At 38.1% G+C, this 18,654-nt stretch overlaps 1 protein-coding gene across 24 annotated transcripts in view; it reads right to left on the reverse strand.

Annotated features, from left to right (window-relative positions):
- Positions 1-18,654, reverse strand: part of GPHN (gephyrin) — a 306,821-nt gene that overhangs the window by 211,113 nt on the left and 77,054 nt on the right. The window lies entirely within an intron of this gene.

The raw sequence follows: 18,654 nt of genomic DNA on the forward strand, positions 1-18,654 counted from the left end.
GATCAAAGCACTTCCAATTCTATCACTGTTAATGGTCACTCTCATATCATATGCTTTGGAAAAAATGCGATCATTACCCTCAAAAAAAGAAGTGCTATGTATAGTTTGGTAAAGAAAATAAATAATAATGTTTACCTCCCCAATATCAAAATACGCAATTCCATAAAACTGTAAACTACTATTATCTGCCAGATTTCATTCTTGGTTCTCAGAATTCAGAGTTGCTTTTAAACTAGTTGTGGCTACCTGTTGATAAAAACCATCCTGATAACAAAAATGCTACACTCAGAAAGACAGTCATGGGTAACTGCGATGCACTATTACTTCGAAAGTACATAGACTACTACAACATTGACCAGTATGCACTGAAGTATAAGACATCAATTTCTTACATTTTTGTCTTTTAGTGATAACATCTCCTAAGTTCAGTTCTTTTTCTCAGGGCTTCTTCATCTGTCTGCAGTATTTTTGGCACACTTTCCATAGCAGATCTCTTTCCCTTACCCCTCTTTTTATAGAATCATTTATATGGTTAGGTTTTTATACTAGATTCATTCAGCAGACGATAAATAGGAAAAATATTTAATACACTGGGGATGTTCTGGAAAGTACTGGTCTGGCACAGCATTGTATTCTAGTCTGGTTTTGCTTGCAGTAAATCATTATTTAGAAGTCTCATTTCAGATTCAGGTGGTTCTGTTCCACGCACTGCATGCAATGTAGCAGGATTCAAGTATTTTGTTTTTATAGGCCCAACCTTATGCACGCTATAGCAAGCGACCACTTTTACCTACTGTAATTGTATATATTGTTGACTTCAAGCCATAATCACTGCTAAGGAAGCTTAGGTTTTAGGACATAAGAAGGAAACAGAATTTTTTCTCAGACCTCAAAACATCTCTCTTCAAAAGCCTATTCTCCTGCAGACACAGAATTCCTGTCCTATAGGCATACTTTAAAGGAGGCAAAGCAAGGGTGCAGTACCAGGATGTAAAGATTGATTCTCTTACTATTAAAATGGTTTTAAGGTATTTTGCCTGTCCCACGAACAGTAACATCAGAGATAAATATCCTGCCTCTTTGCGATGCTATTGCCATATTTTTCAAGTGACTGCATGTCAACCAGAAAAGATGCACAAAACAGATGGCATATTACAGAAATCTTGTAGCACCTTCACCAGATCTGTTACAGAAGACAGCAAATTAATTGTAAGAAGAGCACTTACACTATTTGCATATCTGCACACAAATTTCTCTGACGTACTTGCAGAATAAAAAGAACTACTAGTCTGCATGCAAATTGCAAATGTTTGTAACTGATAAGAAAATATGTTGTCTGTGACTAGCAGAAATAATGAAGGCTGGTTTCCTAAGAACTTGTGATCTTTGTTCCTTACCTGCCATTCGCTATCACCATAATAAATCCAGATTCCCTTTGATACCCGCACAAGGAAGAGAGCTAAAGCTAATACAAAGCCATGCATGTGAAAGCATCAGTTGATACCAATCTGCCTTCTCCTCAGTGGGGGTAATAATGTGAGTCTCCTCTTTGCCTGGCTGCTAATTTTCACTTCATTTATAGATAACAGTATCCTTAAAAATTCTCTTTTTGTTACATTGCAGTTACTTTTCTATTATCCTGTTATCACTATATTTTCATACGTGGGTTAAACAGGTTTAAAAGGGGGGAGTTGAAAGACCAATGGGAGGACTGAAGGATGACATTGTCTATCCTTTGATCACGTAAGCCTTGTTTTCCCTAGGCAGATAATCTAAAAACTATTTTCAAAATTGCAAGGCATCAATGCACACCAAATTTGAAGTCTCCTTCCCTTTTCATTTCTAGTTTAAACTTCATTCTGCTAAAAATGGACATAAGAGAATAAAATCATGAAACAGCAACACTTTCAGTTTTAACCCATAACTATTTAACAACAAAAGTAGTTGCAGCACCTTAACATAGTTACGAATAGGTAGGTTGTGCAGTATCTGGGCAAACACGTCACAGTGGAAACAATTTTAAAAATTGAGTTGAAGCACGGTGGTATGTACAGCACACAAACAAACAGCACTCAAAGATTTGCTTAGTTGTGGGCAGGGTCAGGCGACAGAAAACATACCCACCACCCCCTCCACAGGTTCACATATTCTGACCTGAGAGCTACACAAAAAAAAGTAACAAAATATTTTATTTAAACGGAGCATTAAAAGAGCTAAAATGGCCACATGAAGAAAGGAGTCTCTCTTTTATATGGATTGTATTTTTTCTTTTTTAAGTATAAACCCCATTAAATCAGTGAAAAATAAGACTAACAAGTTCAAAACATTGTGCTGGTGAAATTAAGATGTACAGGATATGCAGTATCAGAGATGCTTAACACTTTTCATGCAAGTCCAGATGCAAATGATTTTTTTACCCCATGAGAACAAAGAATTGCATTCCAAAAATAAGCAGGGCCTTTTTATGTCAGTGTTGTATCCGTTCCATTTATATAACCACTTAATTTCTACTGCCACAGAACATACCATGAACAGCAACAGTTTCAGAAAAGTGAAAGTAGCTGAGAAGCCCCTGATCACATGACTGTTTGAGCTCATTTTCCCTTTTACCTTTGAAAAGCTTGCCATCAGAAATACAGAGGCTGAGGTGCAACAGTTTGGAACAAGTTACAGAATGTATCCACTGGTGGGAATTTTTATTGTAAGGAGTAATGTGAAAATCTGATAGGAAGACAAAGGTTGCTTCTGTAAGCTATCAGATGAAGCCTGCAGATCAAAGAAAGCACACTGTTGAGATTAACCTGTTTGAAGTAAAAGAGCAAACCAGTAACTTCAACTTACTTAATAAAATTTATTTTCATTGGGCATTCAGAACTAGTCATAGTATAAAGACTAGCTGTAATTTCAATTCATGTATTATAATTCACTCCCAAATATAAATTCTCAGCAGACAAGAGTAAGAACACATTTATTTTATTCCGGTTATTTCAATTCACCAAAATCCCATAAGTAGCCTCTTTCTCACCCAGCAAGCAAGCGTTCTTATGCTTTCTCTGCCACATCAGTAACCATCAGTACAATGTATTTGTCCCTATTTTCTCTGACCAGGTGAAGGTTGACATTAGCAGATAACGTATCAACTGCAACTTCACAGATTTTAAAGACGGGACTGCAGTGATTAGTTTGACTCCCTGTATACATCTGCCCCTCAGACCTGATGACTGTTTCTGTCATCTGCTTTGTTTTTCACAAAGTTTTTGTCATATACTAAAATACAGGGAAATTCTAACTATATTTTTTCAAGACAACAAAATTTAACATCCACCTTTAAGAATGTCCTGTAGCAATCTCTTCGAACTGTGCTTTACTGGATCTCAGAGCAGCACAAGTCTTCTCTCCCTTTCCCTTCAGATGAAGTCCTACGAAGTGCCAGAATGGTATCCTCAAAGACTGACAAAGAAGTACTACTGTAAAAAAGGAGCTAATCTACTGGAAAAACAGGAGAAGAGAAAGGTTCAGGTGACCTAGTGAAAAATAGGGGATTGTAAACCAGAAATATAATTTAGACATGCAAATCTATTATTTTTTCCAGAAAACACAGGGAAGCTGTCATGCCACCTGTAAGCCAGATGCAAAGGAGGGCTATTGCAATGATAAAGAAAAGTAAGACATCTTAGAGGAGATGAAAAGAGCTTTCTTGATTAGCTTAGCAAAAAGAAAGCATTAGATGGTTCCTGCCTGTGTGTTTATATAAATACACCAGCAAAATAAACATCAGAGGGAGAAGAGACAAAGAATAGTGTTGCACAAGAAAGTAATTGTGAGAAAATCATAAGAAATGGGGAGCAAATTTTCCAAGAGCTAGAGGGCTGAAACCTCACAAATAATCTTTCTGTAAGAAAAGTGAGGGCAAGGAAAGTGCACAGGCTGGTTTTCGACAGATTTAAGAAAAGATTAAATGACACAGGAATTGTTCTTGAACACAGGAGGCCTTCTGTGCCATAGCTGCTAATGCTGTAAAATTTATGTTAGAGCTTCTCTGAAGGCTATGAACTTTTAAACCCTCCCAAGGTTTCTCACATTTTCTAACAGCAATTAAATAAGCCATTTTTTTCTGTGTATCCATTAGTCTAATGGGTTATGCCTCTTTCAAATGATTTATCGTTTAAATTTTACCGTATTTGTCTGGCCTTAGGCTACAAATTCTGTACTGGGTTTTAATTTAATATTCTAACAAGCTTGAGTTTCAACTCAATCACACTGTCAGTGTGATCACTGCAGTGATCAGGTGAACTTCAGAAGAAAAACATCAAACCATTAAAGACATTCAAATCTTTGGAGATGTAGTATTATCAACACTTCTAATTGTTTGTACCTGATCAAAAAATTCAATTCCTTGAAGCTATGAACGCTAAATGCTTGATGGAATGTTTCCTTTGGACTCTTGTTACTTTTCATTGGAAATAAATAAGATTGTGTTTTGTTTTTTTTCCACCCAACAAGTATTTCCAATAAGAAGTTTTTGTTGCACCTCCTTTCACTGTAAAACTATAAAAAATTCTAGGATGGGAAGGAAAAAGATAGAAGGTAAGCACATCTAAGAGAGGGGAAGAGAAGAGTTAAAACAAACAAACAAACAAAAGCTAAGCACTTTTGAAGAGTAATACCTCCTTTTAGACTTCTCTGAAATTATTAGTTCTATCACTGGTTCGAACAGCTGTACTTATAGCAGATGCCGAGAACCATTCCGTTAAAGGGCAGTCTTTACAAGGAGGTCTTGATTTTCAGCTTTGCTTATTTCTTTAGGGGATGTCTGAGAGTTTTTTCCATTACTGTAAAAAACAATATTCTTATCCCTAATCTTAGTTTTCTTGTATTTTATTTAGTTCAGGGAAAGAACATGTTTAGTTTCTTAGCTAACAACATCTGAAACAATTCACAGCATCTTATACAGGCCCAGTTTAACAGCTTACATGGATTCTTGGTTGCAATGTACACTAATCAAGTCTAAAATCAATCTCAGCTAGATGCACTTTTAAATATGACTAAGTATGCCTATGCTAGATGCTAACACAATTCACATCTTATCTGCCAGCTTGATTAAGAAACACAAGCATCACAAAAAAAACTATACTCCACTTTCCTAATGACACATTCTATCGATAAATGCCGTATTTCTTATGTAAACCCCTCCAGTGACCTCTCCATTTCCTCTGCCCCCAAAACACAAACGTCTTATTATGGACCTGTGAGCCCAGGTTTGCATGATCAATTAATGACAGGATTTAAGAAACCACATTTCTCATCATGGCATGCAGCAACATCCCTCTTTGCCTTGCTGCACAGCTAAATGCGTACAGACCTGCTGATACTCAGGTAGTCCTCCAGGACCAACTCACAGGCCCCAGGGCCTCAGTGTCCCATCTTCCCTCTGATTGAGCCCCAGACACCAGAAATCGGGCAACTTCTCATCCTCAAGGAACTTGAGGTATTTTTTGCACAGTTCAACACAGTCTGCCAAACTCTGTTAAAAGAAACCACCTCAAAAAAACATAGTAAAAAAGGACAGGAAAAAAAAGCTATTTTGTTCGGTGTTATTCAGGTCATTGTCCAGCACCCAAAGTACCCAGAACCCTGTCATAGCAGAAGGCAACAACTCCCCTAGTCATCATATCTATGGTTTGAGAAGATGCCTTCCCTGAATGCAGACCTCCAACCATGCACTACAGGACTTCCAAGGAAGGACAGCATGAATTTTAGATTACAGGAAGGGGCAAGACAAAGACAAGGCATGGAGCTGGAGTCGATCCAGGATCAGACCACACCACCAGATGTCTTACTGAGTATTTTGAGTTCATCTTCCGAGTTCAACGGAAAGCAAATAAAGCTCATCCACAGTACTGGACCATGGGAGTGACACAAGCTGAGATTAACAGAAGTGAGGAGGAAGCAGAGCTGACGATACTAAGTGTGTTAATGAGCTAATAACACTGCAGAAATCCCAATGACAACCAAGTGCAACTGCAGCCTGAATGAAGAGTGTTAAATCATATGCAGCTGTAAGATTTCAATGACGGTGTAATCATAGCAAAATAATGCCAGTCAGCACATAAGCCAGGACATAAATACATACTGTGGACAAACAATTCCACTATAGGCAAGGACTTGAAGAAAAAGACATTCCCTCCTTTATTTTCTAGGCAAAATTAGCACATGGACTCAGTCTGGTGTACCTGCCCCTTTAGGTTTGCATGCCTAACAAATCACCTGGGACAGAAAAGTCCCCTGTAAGCAATTACACAATAACAATTTATTTAGCACAGCTCTATATGCAAAGCTCTGAACTGAGGCCCTGCAAGCACCATACTGAGCTATAAAAGGCATTATTTTCTTCTGGGAGCAGAGATGACGAAAAGATGTTGAGATTAAAATTCAATTGTAGCTATCTACTTTATTGGGTATAAGGATGTCCATTCATGCAAAGGAATCTGAACTATTCTCTTTAATCATTAGAAGAGTAAATCTTTAAACAAATCAGTATAATTTACTAATGTAAAATGAGGATGAGTTAAAAATAAAATTTAATAAAAATACTTATATATTTAGTATAAATACATTACCATCTAAACAGTATTTAACTTCTTTCCATTAACTACTTTTCCCTAAATCTAGTTTTTAAGTATATTATATCCATAGATTTACAAATTTCAGTTCACTGAATGTGAATTCTTGATAGTTCATGGCAAAATTCTTTATGGAAGTGGGAAAAATAGTATTAGCAAAAGTGCCTGCACTGAACCTTAAAAATAGGACAATTCCTCTTTGTCCAAAACATAAGTATTTCCTTTAGGTATCTTTTTTGTACTGGTACTCTTAACCCTCCTTAAAGCAAGCGGTAGTACAAAATACACTGTTTCAAAATAGAAATACTTTAAGGAGAAATTTTCAAATCTAACTAGAAAAAAACCAACAATAAAAACAATAGTAGAAGTGGTCAAGAAAAAGAAAGTGCATTAAGATAAATCCTACAGCTTGTTTAAAAAGCAACTACCACCATATGGTTTTCTGTTTACAACCAACTTTCCATTACCAAAAGTACAAGAATACCTCAGATAATGGAGGAAAATACCTCCACGGACAGTTATTACTGAGCATGCAGTGTAACACACCAAATGACAGAGCTCATTTGGGTTCACTGGGTTCAACCCAGGCTATCGCACACTGTTTCTGGAAGGTCTTACTTGCCCAGATGCAGCACTGAACATGGACTTATTTAATCTATTTGGCAAGAGCTCAGTTTGAACTGATGAGCCCTGCTAAACCCATACCATAAGGCAGAGACACCACAGTAGCACCACCAGCACCAGCTTGGATACAGCAGGACTAGCACTGAGGCACATATATTGAATCCTGATGAACCTTCGCTGACTTTATACACTCTAATGCCACTATATAAGCTTAGGTCAGGAAACACCAAGATACACATACCTAAGCTAACTTTACATGGTGCCAACTCAGCCATGGCAGCATTTATCAGCTCAGATATGCAGTGGCGTAAAGGCATCTAAAGTACTGTCAAGCTCTTGGAAGAAATACAGTCACATTCACACAAAGCTGGTCTAGTCAGGCCGTTTCAGATTTTTGCTGGCTTCCCAGGGCTCTGCTATTATCACAAGCGGTGGGAAGCTGTATTTCTTCACAATGATCTGGAAATGTATCACAGGTCTTTCCAGAACACTGAGCTGCCATTCTGGAACAGGTAAGGGATCCAGCTACACCCATCCCTGAACAACTGCTGGTATCAAATCCCACAGAGGAAAGTGCAGGTTCTAAAAACCAGGATTTTCAATATTGTTTATAGTTAGTTCACTTCTGTCTCTACTGGTGGCAGTGGTGACGATCTCAAGTGGGGCAAGTTCCACTCAGGTGCCACGGGAGGAGAGGATATCTCACCAGAAAGCCTATATTTTATGACACAAAGAACTCTAAAAGAAACAAAGATTTATTCCTTACCTGCAATGTCTAACTCAAAGAAAATGAAGGATTTTTAACTTTTTCCCCATGTTTTGCTTATCCTAAAATTACATGTATAAACTCTGCCTACTCTATACAGCTCTGCAGCTGACCATTTTTCAGGGACCTGGTTCCTAGAACTGACATTGACTCCTTCGTCCCATTATTCATTTGTTTCCATGGTTAGGAAGAAGCTTTGAAAACGTGTGTATTGGGTCTGGCTGAGATGGAGTTAATTTTTCCCATAGCAGCCCTCATAGCGCTGTGCTTTGTATTGGTAGCTAGAAAGGTGGTGATAACACACCAGTGTTTTGGCTACTGCTGAGCAGTGCTTGCACAGCATCAAGGCTCGCTCTCCAACATTCTCCCCTCACCAGTAGGCTAGGGGTGGGCAAGATCTTGGGAGGGGACATAGCCAGGACAGCTGACCCAAACTGACCAAAGGGATATTCCATATCATATGATGGCTGCTCAGCAATAAAAGCCAAGAGAAAGGAGGAGGAAGGAGGGCATTCATTACTAAGATGTTTGTCTTCTGGAGCAACCACTACATGTACTCAAGTCCTACTTCCTGGGAAGTGGCTGGACATCACCTGCTGATGGGAAGTAGAGAACAAATCTTTTGTTTTCCTTTGCTTCCACATGCAGCCTTTGCTTTTGCTTTATTAAGCTGCCTTTATCTTGACCCACAAGTTCCATCTTATTTTCTCCTGCTGCTGTCCTGCTGAGGAGGAGAGTGATAGAGCAGCTTGGCGGGCACCTGGCATCCAGCCAAGGTCAACCAACCACAACCTGAACCAATGTCTTGTCATTTCTTCCAACTAGGAGGACCCTGAAAAAGCTTTAAATAACTGGAGCTGCGCCATTTATCTCAGTGAGCTGTGAGAAACCTGAAAATCAGTTAAAAAAGCTAAGTGTGTATAGCTTTACCACTGATCACTCACTCATTCAGCTGATTATTAAAATTACCATCTCAAATGATTCCGGAGAACTAGAAGTTATGCTTCATATACCACCTGAAACATATGCTCTACCAAACCTGACATATAGAAAATAAAAATATGGGCGCTAAAAATATGCTAAGAAATTATAACCGAAGTAAGCTTTACAATTGTGGACCTTCATTTATGTTTACTTACTGAGTTGCAACATTCAAGACTCTTTATGGAGTCTTGATTGCCAGTCCTTGATTTCAGGTCCTAATTACAGGGTGAAAATACAAGGGTTATTTCAGTTTACTGTCCATTCCCTTTCTGGAAGCTTGATATGCTCTTACAATCAGATATTTTAAAACAACAACTTTAACTGACAAATAATGAATTCCATAAAAAATATTTTATTAGTTTAATAACTTTAATTAGTTTACTTCAATTGTAGGTCTTCAGCCCAATGTGTGAGACAGTAAATGAGTGCTTTCTAGCCCTGTACAACCCTCATCTGACAAGAGCCCAGAGAGCTCTAGTTCAATGTTTCCTCCTATGAATGTTCCTCCATGTGTTTAACACATTCACTCCTAACTTTCTATTTCTACTGTATTCTTTTTTAGCTACTGTATTTTAGCCATGCACAAAATTGCATTCCTTATGAGTTACAATGAAATTAGAATTACTAATGCGATAAGTAAGCTAGATTATTTCTCCCGTTTGTTTTAGCTACCTAAACATGATTTTTGTCATAATCATGTCGCTCGTTTACCTAACTTACCTTTCAGGGACTCACAGTCATTTCTATTCCTAAACACCTTTGCAATGTACAAATGTTATCTTACTCCTGTGCCTGTTTGTGCAATGTGAATAAATGCAACATCTTTTTTTTTCCCTGAACAGAAAAAATTATAGCCTCTGGAGATAATCTTGTCATGCTGATATTAGACTGCTTACTCTTAACCATTAGTTCCCTCTCTTGGCCAATTTCAAATCTTTAACAATATTTAAATCTAAGCCTACAGCAAGCAACAAAATAGAAGTCTTTAAAACCTATACAGCTTGTCATCTCTCATATGTTTGCTTATACAGGCACTGAATCCAATCAATCAATCAGCTGTCAGGACCACACCAAGACATTCTGGCATCTGTAGGAGAATGACACCCCATATGAACACTCTCCTCTGCATTTAAATTTCTTGCAGCTCGAAATCCAGCATTCGTCACATTTGTAACATGGCAACGTGGAGCATCCTGCCAAGGGTTCCCCCTCACTAGCTTCTGCCCTACACACCCAGCCAAGGCAACGGTCCTGGAAATGAGATAAACAGAGCAGCAGAAGACTATTGAGAGGTTCCCGTTGACAGAGCCTGCAGAGACAGTATTCCCTGGCAATCGCGGACACCTCCTGCCTGACTCACCGGGTTTGGTGTCTCTGCCTGCTGGCATGCTACGGCACTTGGCATTACAGGCTCTGACATACATTCTCAGGCTGTGTATGTGTGTGAGTGTCTCGGTTAGGAAGGCTAAATAGGTTGCGATCCATAGCCTGGGCTCATTTCTTGCCACTCCAACAGCCCTATCAAGAATTACATGTTCTTGTGGCCCTCCTGAAATTCCAAGTCATATATGGGTACTGGTTTTCTTTACTTGCTCCGAGTCCTCCCTGCCTGACCAATAATACGGAGGAGGAAGATGATGAGAATGATAGGATTATTACTATTATTATTATTATTTACTGCACCTTTAGTGATCCTCGTGGTTCACAAATGGCCAGCAAAAATAGATGCAAATGGTATATGCCATTGAAAAGTTTGGTGCCTCTTCTGTCATTATAGAATGACTTTTGTTCTTATTGAAGCCTCTAAGCTGTGGTGTTTTAAACCAGCCATTTAAAGATTATAAAAATGGGAATGGACATCAATGTTATTTTAATCGGTAAAGAAGGAAACACTTCTCTGCCAAACTTTTTTCTTTTCTTTTTTTACAGTGTACTCTCAGAGCTACAATATTAATAAATTCCCTTTTAAATGGGCAGTTGAGTGGATGGCAAACCAAATGCATCACACAATTTACTAGGTTATTCTGGAGATCTTCTCCTTGAAGTAAGTACTCATTAAAAAAAAAAAAGGGGGGGGGGGTGTCCTTAAAATTTATAGGTACGCATAGTATGCAGATTTCCTGAATTCCACTATTGACTTCTGTGTATTTACAGAAGTATATTAAGAAATTATAACAGATATTGTGAATCAATTATGCCGAATTTTTGCAAATTACTCTCATTCTCCCCTCATTCATCAAGTCACAATTAATACTTCTCATCATTGGGGACAAAATATTTTTTTTTTCGTACTGTTGACTGCAGAAATCCTAAAACAGTGATTACACCTCACATTTATAAATATATCCTAATTTAACTTTTTCCACAAAATATTGACTTTTCCAAAGAAAGACCTTTGTATTCTACCCTTTTTTCTTTAAATTTATATTATATACATACATACCAGTTATATATAAATTGTGTATATATATAAATTTTATATATGTCAGTATATAAAATATATATTATATTTTTACATATCCATAAGTATTTTTATATCTGTATGTATAAAAATTTGTTTTGGTCAAATATTGGAAAAGGTTGACCAGCAAGGTTGTGGACTCTCCATCTTTGGTGGTGTTCAAGACTCTGGAGGTCTCCCTGAACAAGCTGATCTTACTAGACTTGCTTTGTGCAAGGGACTGGCCTAGTTGACCTTCACAGCTCCCCTTCCAACCTAAATTATTTTGTGATTCTATAAAAAGGCTTCTGTTTCATATTTTCAAATTTTACTTACTGTAGTTTTAATGTAAAAACTTGCTTCCAAAACAGAGAAAAGAAGGCCATTAACATTAGATGCCATTAACATCAGTAGCCTCTAGTTACATTTTGCAAGAGAAGCAGCAAGCTGAAAACTCATATGAATGTCCTATTAAAATAATTTGTAAGACTTGCTTGCATTTATAACTGCCAGCAGAAGCACTGCCTTCCTTTCAGGGTTGCTGTTTTTAGGCAACCATCACATTTCATAGTACTGCAGTGTCACAAACTAAGCATGAAGGCCTACAGAATGAAAATTTCATAATATCACCAGATGTTAAGAACAGGTGAATGGTAAACGGCCACATAAATTAAGATTCTATTAATAGCAATGTTTTTATCAGAATACATAAGAAAACATCTTTAATGTCCTTTGCCACAAATGGGATGCTATAACACTATTTTCTGAAGCATCTTAGTCAGGAAAACTCTTTAAAATAATTACTGATCAAAAACTCTAATATAGAGCAACAGAAAATTCAGCATTGTTGAAAATTCTTTAGTGACTGGATTGCTCACCATTGAAAATATCTTGGTGTTTGAAAGTCTTTCCATTTTTCAGAATTTTCTACTGAAAAAGTAATTAGGGATCTTGATAATAAAGTGAGTGACTCTTGAACACTCCTTGTTTATTATGCAAGCCTTCCCCCCTGCCCCCCTTTCGCATAGGCTCCTGCATTTTCTCCCTCACATTTTAAGCATTTCAAAGATATCTATGGAGGAATGAAAATGGTATACAAGAATTTAATTTGAGGCTTCTCATTTCCCATTACCACACGCTTGGAGGTCCTGTCTTCAGTCTACCTGTTCAGTTTTGTGTCCTGCCCTTGTGGCAAGAGGGACAAAAAACCATCAGCATAGGCAGGGCAAAGCCACTGCTCAGAGGGGCATGGAGGGGCCCGGCTATAAAATACTCTCCTCTAAAGAGGCAGAGTCAGGCTGGGAAATGTTTTAAAGGAGTATCTAAATCTTCCTGCACAGCAGGTTATACACCGTTTTGCTATTCCCTAGCTTGCAAAGATGTTAAAATATTTGAAATTATTTTTGTTGTGAAGAAATGGCACTTTGTGGCATTGCTGTTTAATTTGCTAACATTTCATCAGGCAGAAAGATAGAATTTCTGCTCCTCGCAGTGCAGAGCAGTTTTAAATGCATCAACACATCATAGTCAGCTGTTAACCATGCCACGATGAGGGCTTTTTCAGTACAAAAACAATTATGTCAACAACAAAGATGTGCATTGTATCGCTTTATGATCTATATTTTCATGTGTTTTCTGTTTTTTGCTGAAGCCTATTCGCAACACCCTAAACCGTGAGGGGGGTTAGGGTTTCACTGCTCTGAAGTCAATAAGGCACAGCGAGCCGACCAGCAGGGCCACCACCTGATACACGTAGCATGCGTGATGAAGCGTCAAAGAGAAGACAGCACTGCAGTGAGAATGTGCGAGCGTCTAGAATCAAAAAGGATGATGAAAGATACCGCGGATTGAGAGGGTGATGGGGTATAACCATCTCAGCTGAGCTGTTCCTCTTTGCTCACCAGTAAAACCTTTATTTGCTTTAACCGTGCAAGAGCACACAGAAAATTGTATCAATTCTGAAGTTTGCAGATTCATAAAAACATTACCATGGTGGCTCACACTGGTGACATATCTGGGCAATACCCCGTTTCCAGCAGTAGATTGTGCAAGACAATGGAGAAAAAGGTGCAGGATGAGGCTTTAAAACAATCTGCCCCACGTGAATGCTGCATCTCAGTTTCTTCTAGTTAAGTATTATCTTAACTGAAGCATTTTTAAGTCTTCTGATATCTTCTTAGAATTAGCTACAAGATTTTAAGATTTCAGAGTTGCATACAAATACCAAAGCTCTCTTCAAATTTTGCTAGATTCCAGAATATCCCTGCCGAGGAACTGCCTCACTGCTCTACAGGCCACCTCACATGCCATTATCTCATGCCACTCTGCAAAGACGGACTAGCACAGAACAAGGGGTCCTGGCATCTGAGGGAGACGGGTCAGGGAACAGAGTTGCTGGACAAGGTGACCTCCAGAGGTCCCTTCCAACCTCGGCCTTGACTCTGTGAGCAGCATCAGCTGCTGCCAGTTATTCCAGCTGACACAGTTTTTAGGACATGTGCTTATATACAAGATGATGCTCCTTAGTTCCCAATACCAATATTTTGAATGGATTCATGGGAGCCAACAGACTGCTCTGCAGAATTTTTGTAATGCAGTTACACTTATGAGCAATTAAATTCTTCCTCCTTTCTCATTTTGTCTTGAAAGGTTTGAAATCTGAACAACTTCATATTTCTTCCCCAAATTAGCTCTTACCTATTCTGGCACGGAAGGTCTGTGAAATCCCATCTAACCAGATAAGCTGGCATTACAACTGAGAGAGGGGAAAAAAAAGGCAAGAAAACCCCATACATTTAAATGGCAGTGGTGCAGAATACTGCTTTTTCTTTCCATGAAATGCTGGGCTAAATCTGGGCTTTTTCCTTTAGTCTTAAGGAACACATGTTTGAGGAAAACGAAGAAAATATTAATGAAAAAAAACCAAAAACCCAAAACCTAAACTGTGCAGGTGTGTGCAGAGAAACCTAATCCTTTTGATACATCTAGACACTCCTTAGAGGCAATCACCCTTAAACTTGGATAGAAAATTTTCCTAAGTACTTTAAAAAAAAAATCGTAATGCCTTAGTTAAAACTAGCAACATAATCACTACTAAACAACTAAAGCCCACATTTGCAACTTCACCAGTTCATTGAGAAAGGCCATTTTGTTCCTCCAAAGAATTGTTCCATGACTATGGAGCAGGTCAGCAACTAAACTTTTCAAAGCATCGATATTCATAAATTTTAAAAGTGCAAAAAGCTTTCAGCATTGCTGTGACAGAAGAACTCTGACTGCCAGACATACATACTAAACACAACAGTTCTTAAATTATTTAGTAAAGATGCCTGCTTTTGCCTATGGAAATTACTTAAATGCTGCCCATCTCCCTTTTCCCCCTCCCTCAGGTTTCCTTCCAAATTCTGTTTTTTAACCTGATGACCAACTTCAAGTGAATTGTACAAAATTAAACATGTCAAATCTCGTAAGTCATTACAGAAAGTTAGAGACATCAAAGATACTAAGATAGAAAGTATGGGAAAATCAATGGTTGGAGAGAGGAGAGGTAAATTAGTGCCCTTATAAAGATAAGGTTCTTATCCATTCTAGTCCATCAGCAGCCAGTCAATCAAGTAACATGCACATAGCCTTGAATCACTGCGAACATAGGGTGAATCTGGAATTACCTACTGTGAAGGCACCGCTTTTCAGCTTGCTAGTGTATTTATAATTTATAATTGACTAGTTTCAAATGAAGTAATACTTAGACCAATGCAAAACAATTAAGCAAATAGAAAACACAGAAACCCAAGAATTATTTCTAATGTTCAATATCCCAAAACATGTTGGCATAATTATGAACGTCAATGTTGGTGCTGAACTGTTTAATGTATGAAGATTCAGTAATGTATTAAAAAAATCAGTATTAAAATTAGTTTCATTCAAAGGGAAGTTAAAATGCATTGTGGATAAAGAGGAAAATTCTAAACTGAGAGACAAGCAGTGCTATTTTGGGAAGCGAACAGATGGCTATAGAAGAGCAGACCCAGAAATCAAGAACAATATAGGGAGTCAGAGCAGGGGGGCTGGAATGTGGTATAACTGGAGAACTCACTTTTCTTATTTTACTGCATACACTTTCTGATAAGCTCAAGATCCTACAAATCTACACTAGAAAAGATATGAATTACATTTCCAGTTACGTTATTGACTTGCAGAGCAGTTTTGGCTATTTTTTTCTCATCTCTACACACAAGCATTCATACGCAACCATTTAGAAAATCTCACTACTTTGCAAAACTTCATATACTTTTTCTGTGATGCCATAAATAACAGGGAAACTAAAAATCAGGGTCCAGAATGTAGCTTATTTCCTTTAAAACATTTCTATAAAAATATTTGTATTACAAACTTTTAAAGAATTTGCTAAAGCCAAACCAGTACATACAACCTTTTAAAGAACACCAAATTTTTGGCCCACTGTCACATCTGTAATTATAGACCCGTAAAATTTGTAAGAGCTAGGAAAATCAATGAAATATGCAAAAAACATATCTCAATAATCTCATCTCACATTTCCAAGAAAAAAAGGCAGCACTTCCTCTTCTTCCCAAATATGAGATGCAGCCATGACTTCAGCTTTAGAGTACGTGATATCTCAATGGATTTCATTTAAAATCCCATTCATTCAAATTTACTTCTCCCTGGGAAAAGCAGCAATCTTTGTTGTTTTGTGTTGGTTATTACTGTAACCTTAACAATAATTTCTTTGTTCATACCTGTAAAATTGAGACAAGAAGCATTTTAACAGTTGTATTACAATGAAGAAAGTTCTTATCCAAAACCAGTAGGTCTTGGCTTCAGAGCCAAGTTGGCTGGCTTATTTCTCCAGCCTGTCAAGGTCCCTCTGGATGGCAGCACAATCCTCTAACATATCAGCCACTCAACCCATCTGCAAACGTGCTGCCATCATCCAGATTGCTAATGAAAATGTTAAGCAGGACTGGACCCAGTATTGACCCCTGGGGTACACCACTAGCCACTGGCCTCCAACTAGACTTCATGCCACTGATCACTGCCCTCTGGGCCCAGCCATTCAGCCAGTGATTGCCATATATTAAGGACATTTCCTTCTGTGTTTCTATTTTAAGTTTGGGCAAGAAGAGGTTCAGATGTCCTCTAAAAGCTCTTATTTATTTTCTTTCTTTTTGCAAAAGAACGGAAACAAGCAGAAGAAAATGGCTGTTGTCAAAATCTCATTGTAACTTCAGTAAAGAATGGAAGAGACGTAAGAAATTTGTTCAAACAAATGTTTTTAGGTGACTAAATGGAAAACTGCTTCTGGCACACAGGTCCAAATCACTAATCCTAATCCATGGTTCATGATCTGTAAATAATAAAACTAAGCTATAATCTGGAAAAGAGACAATCGAAGCTTAGTGTGAGGCAGAAGTAGGTTACGAAGCCTACTTACATTTTGAAAGATGTCTTCTGAAACTATTGACAATCTACAGAGTATTATATACTCCACAGAGAGGAAAGAGGGTTTTCCCTTACAATTCAGATGAAGTTTTACCATTTAAAAAATGAGCATGTAATGACACATTAAGCAAGCTAAAAGATTACATTTTTGCACTGATACACTCTGCAGTTCTAAATCAGTGCATAAAGGATTAAACTAGCTCTCTATTGATAATTTAAAAATCAAACAGAAAAGATTAATGAATGTATGTGAACACCTATACAAACACACTTTACTCTACTTTGAACTGGCCGGACATAAACCAGACTTCCTCCAAAAGCCAGCCAGCTCTGCTGAAGCGGTGCTACGACTGAGCTGAGCTGACAGGTCTGCCAAGGTCAGCTCTAGAACCAGACTGCCACGTTAACGCGGCTTCTAGTTCAACACCAACATCAGCTACCTAGACTGAAGTATGGGCAAAGCAACTCAGGTGTGTCTACAGATAAAAACCTAAATATATTCAGTATGAATATTCAGAATTAGACTGACACTAATTGGATACCGGTTTCATAGTCCTAAATTAACAAAGAGCTACATTTTTACCATCCAGCAATTTTCTCATGCAACAAAGCGTTTCTCTTTGCCTTGTAGAAACAAACAATATGCTTACCTCAGCCTTGTGATTTCAGCGGCACATCCATACTTGGAAAGAATGAAAGCCACCTCTACTTATTATCGCCTATGCATTTTCAGAGTTTTACGAGTTTCCCAACTACCAGCCTGTTTCCTTTGCTTTTAAGTACAGAGATGTAAAAAAAAAAAAAAAAAATAGATTTACTTCTTCAGAATAGTTATCAGAATTACCATGCTCTCGACACTTCTTGATGCTATAGTTAGCTGAAAAGCCAATACTATACAGGACAAGTAATTAAAAAGCTCTTATAGAGGGTATTGGCAGGCAGTTCTGAGGGAGACGGCTGTGCTCAGCGTCCCAGCTGATGCTCCTACGCAGAAGGCAGCAGACAGTGGCTGCCAGAGGAAGCTCTCACTGGAGAGACACCATTCTGAGACCAAACCCAACAAAATTCTGCCATTAAGCAGAGCTAAAATAGAATGCTAAGCCGAGGAGACAGCTTCTGGCTTTTCCCATTTATTTTTGGAGGGCTCCTCAGCCTTTAGGGCCAAAGGCAAGGTGATTGCAGCATGCTGTGAAGCCAGACACCCTGGGAAGCCTGAAATCATTAAAACACTGGTTTAGACAGAAGGAGAAAAGATGAGTGAGTACAAATTCTAAGCTGAGGGAAAAAAAAAATAAAAAAATCCTCGTTATAACATCTCGATTACTGTAACACATAGTCACCTCCCAAAAGTCAATTAAGTGACATGCTTTAGATTCTTCCTCTTTTAATCCAGATTTCCTTTTTTCTCCTCAGACTTTATGTGGTTTTAAATGTTTTTAAGACTGCCATGCTCCTTGTACCCCTCATTACAAAAGAAAGAAAAATACTTCCAGTTGAAACAATATGGAGATGTTCATCTTTGTTGCTCTCTCATTTGAGATTCTCCTTCATGGTCCTGGACAAGCACCAGAGAAATGCCTGTGTACGCAAATAGATTTTATCCTTGCTGTCAGCACTCCACTGTGTCAAAGAATCAGTTATTGACCATATATATTATCCCTAAACTTCAGGTGACAAGCTAGGTATGCTGAGCTCACTCCATCTAGCACCTTCAAGTTTTTAAGAGCTTCAATTTGATTTTATTTATTTGGAGA

This window comes from Nipponia nippon, unplaced genomic scaffold (assembly GCF_047370975.1).
Source record: "Nipponia nippon isolate SJK-2023a ecotype South Korea unplaced genomic scaffold, ASM4737097v1 scaffold_10, whole genome shotgun sequence".
Taxonomy (NCBI): Eukaryota; Metazoa; Chordata; class Aves; order Pelecaniformes; family Threskiornithidae; genus Nipponia; species Nipponia nippon.